Genomic DNA, 13,193 nt, shown 5'->3' with positions numbered 1-13,193 from the left:
GTGAGTTTCTTGTGTGTGACTGGCCGAGTCTCATATCGCATCACCCGGCACGGCCGCACACTGTCCTAAAAGGAGTGGGCCGGCTGCATGTAGTTCTATGCAGCTTAGATGCTCCAGTCCGGAGGGCGGCAGGCCGCGTTGGGTGATGCGATGCGAGAGTCACGCAAGACACTCGCAAGTGTGACTTCAGCCTTAGTCAAAGTCTTTACAACTCCTCCAACAACTCCCCAAAGAAGAAGTGTTTCCTGAAGCAGTTTCTTCTAGAAACCTTTTAGTAATTGACCATCTATAAAATCCTAATTCTGCACATAGCCTTAAACGACCTTTGGGAGAAGACCAAATAACTTGTTTTATTGTTCCCATTGAGTTTTTTGAGATGTTCAGAAATTGAGATTTTGTTATGAAATGTTATAAGTAAATACACCTTTTTTTAGGATATTGCAGATCGAGTTTTAGCTTTAGAAGTGGAAACTGGCTGTGTGCATACAATGTGTTTTCGAGTGGATTCTGCCGTGAACACTAGTTGAAAAACCTATCACAAAATAAAGGAACATAACTAAATTGACTAAAAATGACTTGCTGTCTATACGTTTAGGCTTTTGAACTTCTGTGTAATCACTTCAGGTTTCTAACAACACCAAGTGGATAAAAAAAGTGACGTGTCTGTTCTGGTGTTTTCCGCTTAGAAGACACTATGTACCTTACAATACAAATCAAAGGGAAAGCTCAAAAGATGACTGGAAGATAACCATATGTTTTTTTAATCATTTTCCATAGGTTTTACTTAAAAATTTAACCCCTTCAGCCCCCGGGCACTTTCCGTTTTTGCGTTTTTGTTTTTTGCTCCCCTTCTTCCGAGAGGCGTAACTTTTTTATTTTTCCATCAATCTTGCCATATGAGGGCTTGTTTTTTGCGGGATGAGTTGTACTTTTAAATAAAACCATAAGTTTTAACATATAGTGTACTGGAAAATGGCAAAAAAATTCCAAGTGCGGAAAAATTGGAAAAAAACTGGGATTGTACAATAGTTTTTGAGATATTTTATTCACCGTGTTCACTATATGGTAAAACTGATGTGTGGGTATGATGCCTCAGGTCGGTGCGAGTTTGTAGACACCAAACATGTATAGGTTTACTTGTATCTAAGGGGTTAAAAAAAATTCACAAGCTTGTCCGAAAAACGTGGCGCACGTTTTGCGCCATTTTCCAAAACCCGTAGCGTTCTCATTTTTCAGGATCTGAGGCTCAGTGATGACTTATTTTTTGCGTCTTGACCTGACGTTCTTAACGGTACCATTTTTGCGCAGATGCTATGATTTGATCGCCTGTTATTGCATTTTGCGCAAAATTTGCGGCGACCAAAAAACGTAATTTTGGCGTTTGGAATTTTTTTGCCGCTACGCCGTTTACTGATCAGATTCATTGATTTTATATTTTGATAGATCGGGCATTTCTGAACGCGGCGATACCAAATATGTGTGTATTTTTTATTTTTTTAACCCTTTAATTTTCAATGGGGTGAAAGGGGGGTGATTTGAACTTTTAGGTTTTTTTATTTTTTTTTAATTTTTTAAAACTTTTTTTTTTACTTTTTTTTTTTATTTTACTAGTCCCCCTAGGGGGCTATTGCGATCAGCAATCTGATCGCTTTGCACAATCTGCAGATCTCAGCTACAGAGCTGAGAACTGCAGATTTGCTGCTTCACTTTCAATGCCGGCTGTATTCCGGCATTGAGAGGAAGTGACTCATGTTAGCCACAGGCGTCATCACATGACCCTGTGCTACCATGGCAACCGCCGAAAGTCACGTGATCATGTCACGTGACTTCCGGCGGGGGCGGGGTAAGTCACTGTAATGGCGGCGCCCGTATACATATCGCTGCCAAGACTTTGGCAGCGAAATGTAAGGGGTTAATGGCCGCGGGTGGAAGCGATTCCACCCGCGGCTAGCAGGCACACATATCAGCTGTTGATAACAGCTGATATGTGCACCGATCGCCGCCGCCCGCCGGCGGCAGGGGGCGGGGCTTACCGGAAAACGATCCATGACGTATCTAGTACGTCATGGGTCGTTAAGGGGTTAAAGTAAAAATGATGGGAAAACCATCCAGAAACTTACCGACAACTAAAACCTATAGGAAAAAAAAACAGGAAATTACTGAAAAAGCAGCACAAAAGACGCTTTAGAAAAAAACCACCAGTTTCTTGAGGCAACCTCTGCTTGAAAAACTCATTGGGTTCACCTGAGATTAAAAGATGTAGCGTGCTCATAGCCACGTAACAGAAACTCCAAGTTTTGTGGAGATTTGGATAATTTTCACTAAATTTAGTTTCTGCTCTGAAAACTCAGCAAAAAGATTCAGTGTGCACATCTCGTCAGAGTATATGCACACTAAGGGGTACTTTGCACGCTGCGACATCGCTACTGCGATATCGTCGGGGTCAAATCGAAAGTGACGCACATCCGGCGCTGGTAATGACATCACAACGTGTAAAGCCTAGATGCGCCAATAAACTATCGCAACAGCGTCGAAAATCGGTGATCTGTGTAGCGTCGGTCATTTTCATAATGTCGCACCAATAGGAGATACAATGTTGTTCCTCCTTCCTGCGGCAGCACACATCGCTGTGTGTGAAGCCGCAGGAGCGAGGAACATCTTCTTATCTGCCTCCACCGGCTATGCGGAAGGAAGGAGGTGGGCGGGATGTTTACGTCCCGCTCATCTCCGCCCCTCCGCTTCTATTGGCCGCCTGCCGTGTGACGTCGCTGTGACGCTGCACGACCCGCCCCCTTAGGAAGGAGGCGGGTCGCCGGCCAGAGCCACGTCACAGGGCAGGTAAATGCGTGTGAAGCTGCCGTAGCGATAATGTTCGCTACGGCAGCTATCACAAGATATCGCATGTGCGACGGGGGTAAGTACTATCGTGCTCGGCATCGCTAGCCGATGCTAGCGATGTCGCAACGTGCAAAGTACCCTTAAGGCTTAATCAGGCAGATTCTGCATAAAATAAACATAATGCACAGCAATGTCTAAACAATACATTTCTGTGTCTGCCTTAAAGGGAACCTGTCAGGTGCAATATGCACCCAAAACCACGAGCAGTTCTGGGTGCATATTAGTAATCCCTGTATACACTAGCATAAATAAAGAGATCTTTAGTAAAAGTATTTCTAAAGATCCCATATGATATGCTAATGACTGGGCTAGGGGCTAGTCGCAAGGGTGTTAGTTCCCTTGGCTAGTCGGCCCCCTTAGTATGATAACATACCCCTTTGGGCTTGCTAACATGCTAATGAATGTGCAGCATCAGAGGATGGTCTCTCAAACCTCTCTGCTGCCATCGCATCCGACTTTTGGATTTCGTCCCAGTGCACATGATCCCGGACTTTCGGTAATGTGCACTATGAAGCCGGGTGTGCAAATCCTGGCTTCAAACAAGTGTAGTGCACATGACCGAAAGTCCGGGATCATGTGCACTGAGCCGAAGTAGAGCGTTTTATGCGATGGCAGCAGAGAGGTGAGCACGACCATCCTCTGATGCCACACATTCATTAGCATGCTAGTAGACCCACAAGGGCGTGCTTATGTGCTAAGGGAACCGACTAGCCAAGGGCTAATGAGGCCTTTGCGATTAGTCGCTGGCCTCATTAGTATATCATATGGGATCTTTAGAAATACTTTTTCTAAATATCTCTTTATCTATGCTAGTGTATACAGCAGGGGTGGGCAATTAATTTTCCCATGGGGCCGCATGAGAAATTGTGATGGTTTTAGAGGGCCGGACTAATATAATTAACTCAGTTCTACCCAATATACTACATCACTACACCCCCTCCATATACTACACCTGTAATAAACTACACTACTACACCCGCCTATAAGACACCTGTAATATACTACGCCCCCATATACTACACCTGTAATATACTACACCCCCCATATACTACACCTGTAATATACTACATCACTTCACCCCCCATATACTACACCTGTAATATACTACACCCCCATATACTACACCTGTAATATACTAAACCCCCCATATACTACACCAGTAATATACTAACCCCCCCCATATACTACACCTGTAATATACTACATCACTACACCCCTACTGTATATACACCTGTAATATACTACATCACTACACCCCTATATACACCTGTAATATACTACATCACTACACCCCTATATACACCTGTAATATACTACATCACTACATCCCTATATACACCTGTAATATACTACATCACTACACCCCTATATACACCTGTAATATACTACATCACTACACCCCTATATACACCTGTAATATACTACATCACTACACCCCTACTGTATATACACCTGTAATATACTACATCACTACACCCCTATATACTACACCTGTAATATACATCACTACACCCCTATATACACCTGTAATATACTACATCACTACACACCCATATACACTTGTAATATACTACATCACTACACCCCTATATACTACACCTGTAATATACTACACCACTATATACAACACCCCCATATACTACACCCCTATATACTACACCTGTAATAAAGCTACATCACTACACTCCATGTACTTCACCACTATATACTACACCACTATATACACAATGCCATATACACCTGTAAAACCACACCACTACACCCCCAGTATTAGTCACCAGTGCCCCCCTCCCCCATTGTCCCTCCTCAGCTTATTAGTCACTACTTACCTCTCCCTTCTTATTGTCCTGTCCTCAGGCACCTCCGTACAGGCTCCCCGCTGAGCTGCTCCTTCTCATGTACAGGCCCTGGCTGCGCTGATGCTGTTCTGCGAGGGGTCCCCGCTGCTGCTTCTCTCTGTGAAGGCCCCCGCTGTGCCGCTTCTTCTCCTGCCGGGCAAGAACTTTTGAAATGACACACGCGCGCCGTACTGACAACATCAGAGCGCGCGCGCGCGTCACAAAGAAAGTGCCGGCAGGGAACAGAGGAGAGATTCCTGCGTTCCACTGCCTGCACTGACTGTGCGGAGCTGCAGGATCTCTCCCTGCCCGGCACGCAGCAGCCCGGCTCCACTGCACCGGCTGAAGACGGGCCGGTCACATACAGTAGGCGGGCCGGATGTGGGGCTCGGGCCGCCCCTTGCCCAGGTCTGGTATACAGTGACAGTTAGACAGGGATTAGCAATACGCACCCAGAACTGCTCGTGGTCCTAGGTGCATATTCCACCTGACAGGTTCCTTTTAATGCAGAGAAATGCCTAACAGTCTGTACAGTGTATCAGTGCATTGCCGGATGTCTGTCAGTGCCAGGGTTCTTACAGCTGCCGCTCTAAGAGTAATTTTTTTTTAGCATCAATCGCTGCATGAAAGTGACCTACAGTCATTATTTTTAATTGACAAAAATTTGTCTTCATAACTGTAACTTAAATGATTCTGACATATAAGCGCAGGGTTTAGCAGACTGTGACAATGTCATCCAGGAATTGTTTTCTTACTTTCACAATTTTAGCTCATATGTTACAAAGGGTTGCAATCAGTTAATGAAAATCAGATAGCACATGGATGGGTATGATTCAATAGGGCTGTTCAGATCACAGTTTTTCACGAGCTCTTAGGGGCACTTTGCACACTGCGACATCGCAGGCCGATGCTGCGATGCCGAGTGCGATAGTGCCCGCCCCCGTCGCAGCAGCGATATGTGGTGATAGCTGGCGTAGCGAAAGTTATCGCTACGCCAGCTTCACACACACACTCACCTGCCGTGCGACGTCCCTGTGGCCGGCGACCCGCCTCCTTGTTAAGGGGGCGGGTCGTGCGGCGTCACTGCGACGTCACACGGCAGGCGGCCAATCAGAGCGGAGGGGCGGAGATGAGCAGGATGTCAACATCCTGCCCACCTCCTTCCTTCCGCATATCCTACGGAAGCCGCAGTGAGGCCGGTAGGAGACGTTCCTCGCTCCTGCGACTTCACACACAGCGATGTGTGCAGCCGCAGGAGCGAGGAACAACATCGGACCGTCGCGTCAGCGTAATCATGGATTACGCCGACGCTGCACCGATGATACGATTACGACGCTTTTGCGCTCGTTAATCGTATCATCCAGCCTTTACACACTGCGATGTCGCATGCGATGCCGGAAGTGCGTCATTTTCAATTTGACCCCACCGACATCGCACCTGCGATGTCGCAGTGTGCAAAGTGCCCCTAAGTGTGTGAACACAATGCAGCATACACTATTGTCTGCCATTTATCTGATGAGACTCGCCGTTCCAAGTCAGTGGGAGTGCAATAATAATCCCATATGGATCATCCATATAGCATCCAATGTCTACAGATACATTATTAACATGGGAGACTGTATTCGATCATGTACATTTTAGAATGATGATGTATAAATACGGATATCGCACAGAAGTAAAATAAAGACACAGATGACAATACATGTTGTCCACGTTTTCAGACAAGTTTTCATACACTCGTCTGACCCTGGCTTAGGGTAGACGGAGTCTTTTTGTAGCTAGCCTCTCTTTCATGGAGACATTATATAGCACAAACATTTTTAGAATTTAGAAGTCACACATGAGTGATGTACCATTACTTTTTAAAATAACCCCAAAAATCCTATCAGCTATTCACTACATTCTAATGCATGGAGATTTTCAAACTGCAGAATGAGGTTGATTCATAATTTCTTATAGTGGTTTTATGGCTTTAAGAAATCATGAATTTTGGCGCATAGCAAATGTGTGGAAAAATTGGGACTTTTTGACTCTTTGATTCAGCCTTGACACCTTTCTGCTAAACCTCACAGAAGGGACCACCAACATCCGAACAGATTCAGCATAATATCCAATGATCGTTAAGCAGGGATCTACCAAGGCTCTTAGTGGTCATAGACTTCAGAGTGTTGTATAGCATGTGCCTATAAGATTACATCCGTGTGAATTCTACACTGAGAAACAGAGCGCTTTTTTATTCATGGGTCATCCTAGTTGCATCCGGTTTTTACTTATTCATTTTTATTTCTCCACTTAAGACATACAGTATCTTTGTTCCCATACCAGAGAAATGACCCCTCGAAGATCACATGTTTTTATTAACATTTATCTCTAGCATCAGATCTATGATTCATGGATCAAAACTGGTAGTGAATCAGAAATCTTTGCATTTATGTTGCGTTGATCTTGTAGATTTGAAGGGACCATACAGATCAGTAATCACAGATAGGATAAAATCTGCTCTGAGTGTCATGGATCTCACATACTGATTAGTGTTTTAGATGTATTTATAGATCCATGAGACTCTGAGTCCAAAGGCTGTCGGAAAAAAAACAAAAAGAATACACACATGTCATGGAATTGTGAATGTAGCCTTCATGCAATGCTGGCAGATGTTTCTTACAGAGTACCATAAAAAAGAACAGTCCTCATGAATTGTCCCACAGGTGTTTAGTGCTGTTCTATACTATTTTGGTAGTTCTAGTAATACATGGGAAGCTAAAAGACAACTGTGACTTAATCACATCAACTCTAAATGTATGGCACCGCGTGCAAGGAGTTCCTGCAGAAGCTGGGCCAGCTCCATCAGCAGCAGATGTCAGCTTTATATTATACTTGGCACCCTGCTGCAACCAATTTGATCACCGCTAGCACCGATCATGGCAATTTAACTCTCTAGACTTTATGTATTTAATATACTTGCTTATATAGATCCATTAATTCCACAAGGCTTCACAAACGTCATCACTGTCCCCATTAAGGCTCACAATCTAAATCCCCTATCAGTATGTCTTTGGATGCTGCAATCAATAACTACATCGCATTACATTGCACCCTACCACATATGATGCCGTAAACAGGGTCTAACCGGTCTCCTGTCTGGTACCTTGCAATAAGTGAGTATTGCTGCATATTAGACTAGAGATCAGGCCATTGAATGTTCTGATATATATATATATATATATATATATATACTGCTCAAAAAAATAAAGGTGACACTAAAATATCATTCTGATGTTTAAGTGTTCCCTTTATTTTTTGAGCAATATATATATATATATATATATATATATATATATATATATATATATCTATATATATATATATAGATATATATATATATATATATATATCTCAATCATGAAAAAATGCTTCTTTTTCATCATAACACTACACAAAAGATGCAATTAACAGTGAGCAAAAGTCATGTAAAGAAAAATGTATCACTCAAAACATCAAACTATCCTGTTAAATTCAAGCCATGATACTCCACTGTCAATAAGCAAAATAAAAGTTTAAGCTTAGTGCATGCTGTGGAGTACTGCAATCTATCTCCCATTCAAGTGAAAGCGTGGCGGTACTTACCGGTCACTGGCCAATGAAAGGTGCTGCTGTGTTCCAACCATACATTTCTTAGTTTGGGTCACTGTCGCAGCACATTTCAGCCAAAACTCCACAAGTAGATGATCACTTGTTAAGTTTTGAACATCCCCTTTAGCAACTTACAGACTGTGTATCTTCAGAAGTACAAGCTGGGCACAATGTAGTAGACACTGAAATGGCATATTTGCAGTTTTCACTCTGCAATTTTTCACCAATTCTGGAAAACGCCTGTGGAGTCAAAATACTCATTACACAAGTAGATGACTTCCTTGGTGTAGTTGGAAAATGGGGTCACTTTTTGGAGTTTTCTGGTGTTCTGGCACTGTTTACCACTGCAAATGGTGTTCACAAACTATTCCAGAAAAATTCGCCCTGCAAAGTCAAATGGCTGTCAATCTCTTCTAAGCTCTACGCCCTACCATGTGGCCAAGCAATAGTCTATGACCACATTGAAGTTGTGATACTTTGTCAAAATAGTGTAATCAGTTATGGGGTCCTTTTTATTTTTTACTAGCCAAGGTCTAGATTAAACATTTTGAGCTAAATCTACTTATTAATTTTTCATTTTCACACAGGCCAAAGGTAAAGGCATCTTTAAAACACCTGAGGGCTAAAAATGCTCACTACCCCTAGAAGAATTCCCTAAGGAGTGTGAATTACAAAATGGGGTAACTTTTGTGAGTTTTCAGCCGTTCTGATTCCTCGGGGGTTCTGCAAACAATCCCAGTCAAATTTCCTCTCAAAAAGCCAAATAGCATGTCTTCCCTTTTAAGCCCTTCAGTGTGCCCAACCTGTAGTTTCCAACCACATATTGGTTATTTACACAGTAATGCAGGTAGAAATTGTGGAACAAATTATTGGCTCCATTTTCTCCTGCTATCCTTGGAAAAACAAAAAATTTGGAGCCAAAACAACATTTTAGTAAAAAAAATAAAAATGTAATTTTCCATGTCCACGGGATCGCCTGTGTGTTACAAAATGCTCATTACACCCTTCAAAAATCCTGTCTACTGTAGTTTGTACAATGTGGTCACAATGGTAGGGCTTCTGCTGTTCTGATAACTCCAGAGCTCTGCCAGAAAATTCTGATGTAACTAATAGATTGAGCTTAGAAGTATATTCAATGTTAAAATGAATTAAATTCACCTGTTTGGTAAATGTTAGCAGAAAGCTCGATGACAAATTGTGAATTTGCTTAAAGCTTTTAAAGGCTCCACCTTATAATAGTTGGGATAACTTTATAATATCAATTTCCTCCGTAGCGCAATAAATCATAACGTTTTAGGTAAACATGGATTTTACCAAGGAGGAAAGTATATTCTGATATTCCCAGCAAGCATTTACTTCTATCCCACACTTTTTCAATCATGGCAAGTGTTGGATATTTTACCCAATTTGACGGAAAATGGCCTGCCTCTAAAGAGCCTTGGAGGGTCTACCAGCATCAGAGCTGATGTAGTCCAGTTGAGAAGTCTAGTCCACTTCCCGAATTTCCTTACTATATTTATTGCTGGAACAATAGAAGATTCAACATTACCCATATATAGAATTAAATCATCAGCATAGAGATATTTGTGATCTATGGCACCACTGTAAGGCCCTGTGCGCACGCTGCGGATTTACCGCGGATTTTGCCGCAAATTTGCATCAGAAAATGTGTCTAACATTGCTGCAGTCATTCCCCAGCAAATCCTTTTGGGTTTTAAAGAATACTGTGCGCACACTGCCTTTTTTTATACCCGCGGATTTCTGCTGCGGATTTAATGAGCATGTGACTTGTTTTCCGCAGGTACCTGCAGTTTTTGCCATAGATAATTTTAAAAATCCGCAGGGACCAACTTGCGGAAAATCCTCGGTAAACCGCATGCGGATTTCGTTGTGGTTTTGGTGCGTCTTTTTACTGCGCGTGCGGGATTCTTTAACGGTCCGGATTTTTCTTAAGAAAAAGGCACTTTCTAGTGCGCACATAGCCTTAAAGGATGTTTTATCACAGGATGCATGCAATAAAAATTCGAGGGCTTCTACTGCTGCTACCAAAGTGCCTATCGAGTGCCCCTTCCAAGCTGAAATGATATCCAACAGATATAACAGCTTAACCAAAGTAGTGAATCTAGAGTCAAATGCCATTTTAACCAAAACAGCTCAAGGGAAATTCAATTCAACGCTATATAGAGAGATGACTGCCCACTAGTGACAGGTGGACCCGGACTGTGAAACCATGTGGATCTGGACTTTTAAACTTACCCGAATGCAAGGCCCAGGATTCCGGGTGTTAATCCGGTGTTAGTCCGAATCCAGCAAACTCAGAAAATAAAAAACAATAAAGAAAATAAGACTGAAGCAAGTGCTTCATACTTACTGACGGTCCGGCATAGCTGTACACTGCTCCCGTGCCCACTCATGCACTTCCAGGGCCACGAATTAGGCTCATATATATGCACTGCTTTCCCCACCCACCGGGGTCTGTAATTGGTTTCAGTCAAACGCGCTCGCCGCCTGTGTGCCAGCATTTGCCTGCAACTAGTCACAGTCGTTGCCTGCAGGTCTATATCGTACAGTAAAAATAAATAAAATATTTGGAATAGGGTTCCCCCATATTATGATATCAGGAACAGATAAAGCCCTCGGCTATAGACTGCAGCCCCCAGCTGTGTGCTTATCTTGGCTATGTATGAAAATAAGAAGAACCTCATGCAACTTTTTTTTTTAATTATTTAAATAAAAAAAAATTTTTTGATACCCAGCCATGATAAAATCCAACAGCTGGGGGCTGGTATTCTCAGGCTGGGGCACCCATGCTTATTGGCCCACCCCCGAGCCTAAAAGTAGCAGCCTGCAGCCACCCAGAATTGTCGCATCCTTTAGATGCGACAATCCCAGTACTTTACCATTCTCTTCCCGATTGCCCTAGTGCGGTGGCAATTGTGGTAATAAGGGGTTAATAACAGCCAACAGCTGCCACTAAGCCTAGATAAGTAATGGGAGGCGTCTATGAGACCCCCCATTACTAATCACTAATCAGTAAGTAAAAGTAAATAAACACAAAAAACAAAAAAAATCCTGTATTTTAAATAAAATATAATAAACATCCTCTTTCACCACTTTATTAACCCCAAAACAAAATTAACCCCGGCAAGTCGAACGTAATCCACATGAGGTCCCACGACGACGTTTCCAGCTCTGCAACATATCTGAAGTCACAGAGCGCAATCATGGAACATGACCGCCCATTGCGGACTTCAAGCAGAGACTCAGCTGCATGATCAGCAGTGATATCACTCAGGTTCTTTACGGTCACAGTTGGAGGTTCCCACGGTGCTTCACCTATGACGGTAGCTAACCTGACCTCAGGTGACCTCGGTAAAGTCAGTGACCTCACCTCAGGTGAGACCTGCATCTTCTGGCAGAAAAACACGTTTTTTTGCCAAGAGATGCAAATTTGGTGATGACATTTTTACACCATATTCATGCACACATTCTACACCTCCTGGTAAAAAACCCCATTAAAACCGCATGAGGTATTATGCAGTAGTGATGCAGTTTGTGCCAGGTGTTGAATGGGTGCAGGAATATGATGTAAAAATTTTTGGCACCAAATCTGTATCTCTTGGCAAAAAAACATGCCAGGAGATGCAGGTGAGTTCACTGAGTTTAATGAGGTCACTTGAAGTCCTCTGAGGTGAGGTTACCTGCAGTCACAGGTGGAGGACGGTAGGAACCTCCAACTACAACTGCATCTAACCTGAGTGACGTCACCGCTGATCACTGCTGCTCATTGATTCTCTGCCTGAATCTCACAGAGGGCAATCATGTTCCATGATTGGACACAGTCTGTTCAGATGTAGTAGAGCTGGAATTGTACTGGAACCTTGTGTGGATTACATCGGATGCAGGGGTGTTTTAGGTTAATAAAGTGGTGAAAGATGGTGTGTTTTTGTATTTTATTTCAAGTAAAGGAGTTTTTCAATGTTTGTGTTTTATTTACTTTCACTTACAGATTAGTAATTGGGGTCTTATAGACCCTTCCCATTACTAATCTAGGGCTTAGTGGCAGCTGTTATTAACCCCTTATTATCCTGATTTCCACTGCACCAGTGCAATCGGGAAGGGCCATGTAAAGTGCTGGGATTGTCACATTTAATAGATGCAGCAATCCTGGGTGGCTGCAGGCGGCCTCATTTAGACTGGGGGGCAGCCCAATAAGCATGGGTTTCTATAGCTTAAGAATACTAGCCCTCAGCTGTTGGGCTTTATCATGGCTGGGTATCAAAATTGGGGGGAGACCACGCGTCTTTTTTTAGTTATTTATTTAAATAATTAATTAAAAGAAAAAAAGCTACATGCAGTTTGTTTTGATACACAGCCAAGATAAGCGCATGGCTGGGGGCTGCAGCCTGTAGCTGTGTGCTTTATCTGTGCTGGGTTGCATAATATAGGGGGACCCTACACCAATTGTTTTATTTATTTATTTACTTTTATACCACGATAGACGCACATAGTGTTTGTGATTGGAAGCAGTCAAACACGATGTCACTCAGGATGGGGGCGAGTCTGACTGCAACCAATCAGAGACACCAGTGGGCAGAGAAAACGGTGCATATGCATGAAGGTAAATGAGCGGCCTCAGAAGTGAATGCGTGGCCTGGAAGCAGTTACAGCCGTGTTGGTGCCTCAGTAAGTTCAGCACGCTTGCTCCTATCCCCCTATTCCTTCTACCGACATTTTTAATTCCCAGATTCTGGTCCTCATAGACTTATATGGGGACCAGAATCTGGCCAGAATCGGATTTTAAAAACCAGATTACTGGGACCCACC

At 43.0% G+C, this 13,193-nt stretch overlaps 1 protein-coding gene across 2 annotated transcripts in view; it reads left to right on the top strand.

The window, feature by feature from the left end:
• The window catches only part of FRMD3 (FERM domain containing 3), a 276,523-nt gene that overhangs the window by 227,356 nt on the left and 35,974 nt on the right, over nt 1-13,193 (top strand). The window lies entirely within an intron of this gene.

The sequence above is a fragment of the Anomaloglossus baeobatrachus genome, chromosome 1 (assembly GCF_048569485.1).
Source record: "Anomaloglossus baeobatrachus isolate aAnoBae1 chromosome 1, aAnoBae1.hap1, whole genome shotgun sequence".
NCBI lineage: Eukaryota > Metazoa > Chordata > Amphibia > Anura > Aromobatidae > Anomaloglossus > Anomaloglossus baeobatrachus.
This window is presented reverse-complemented; position numbering and strand designations above follow the sequence as displayed.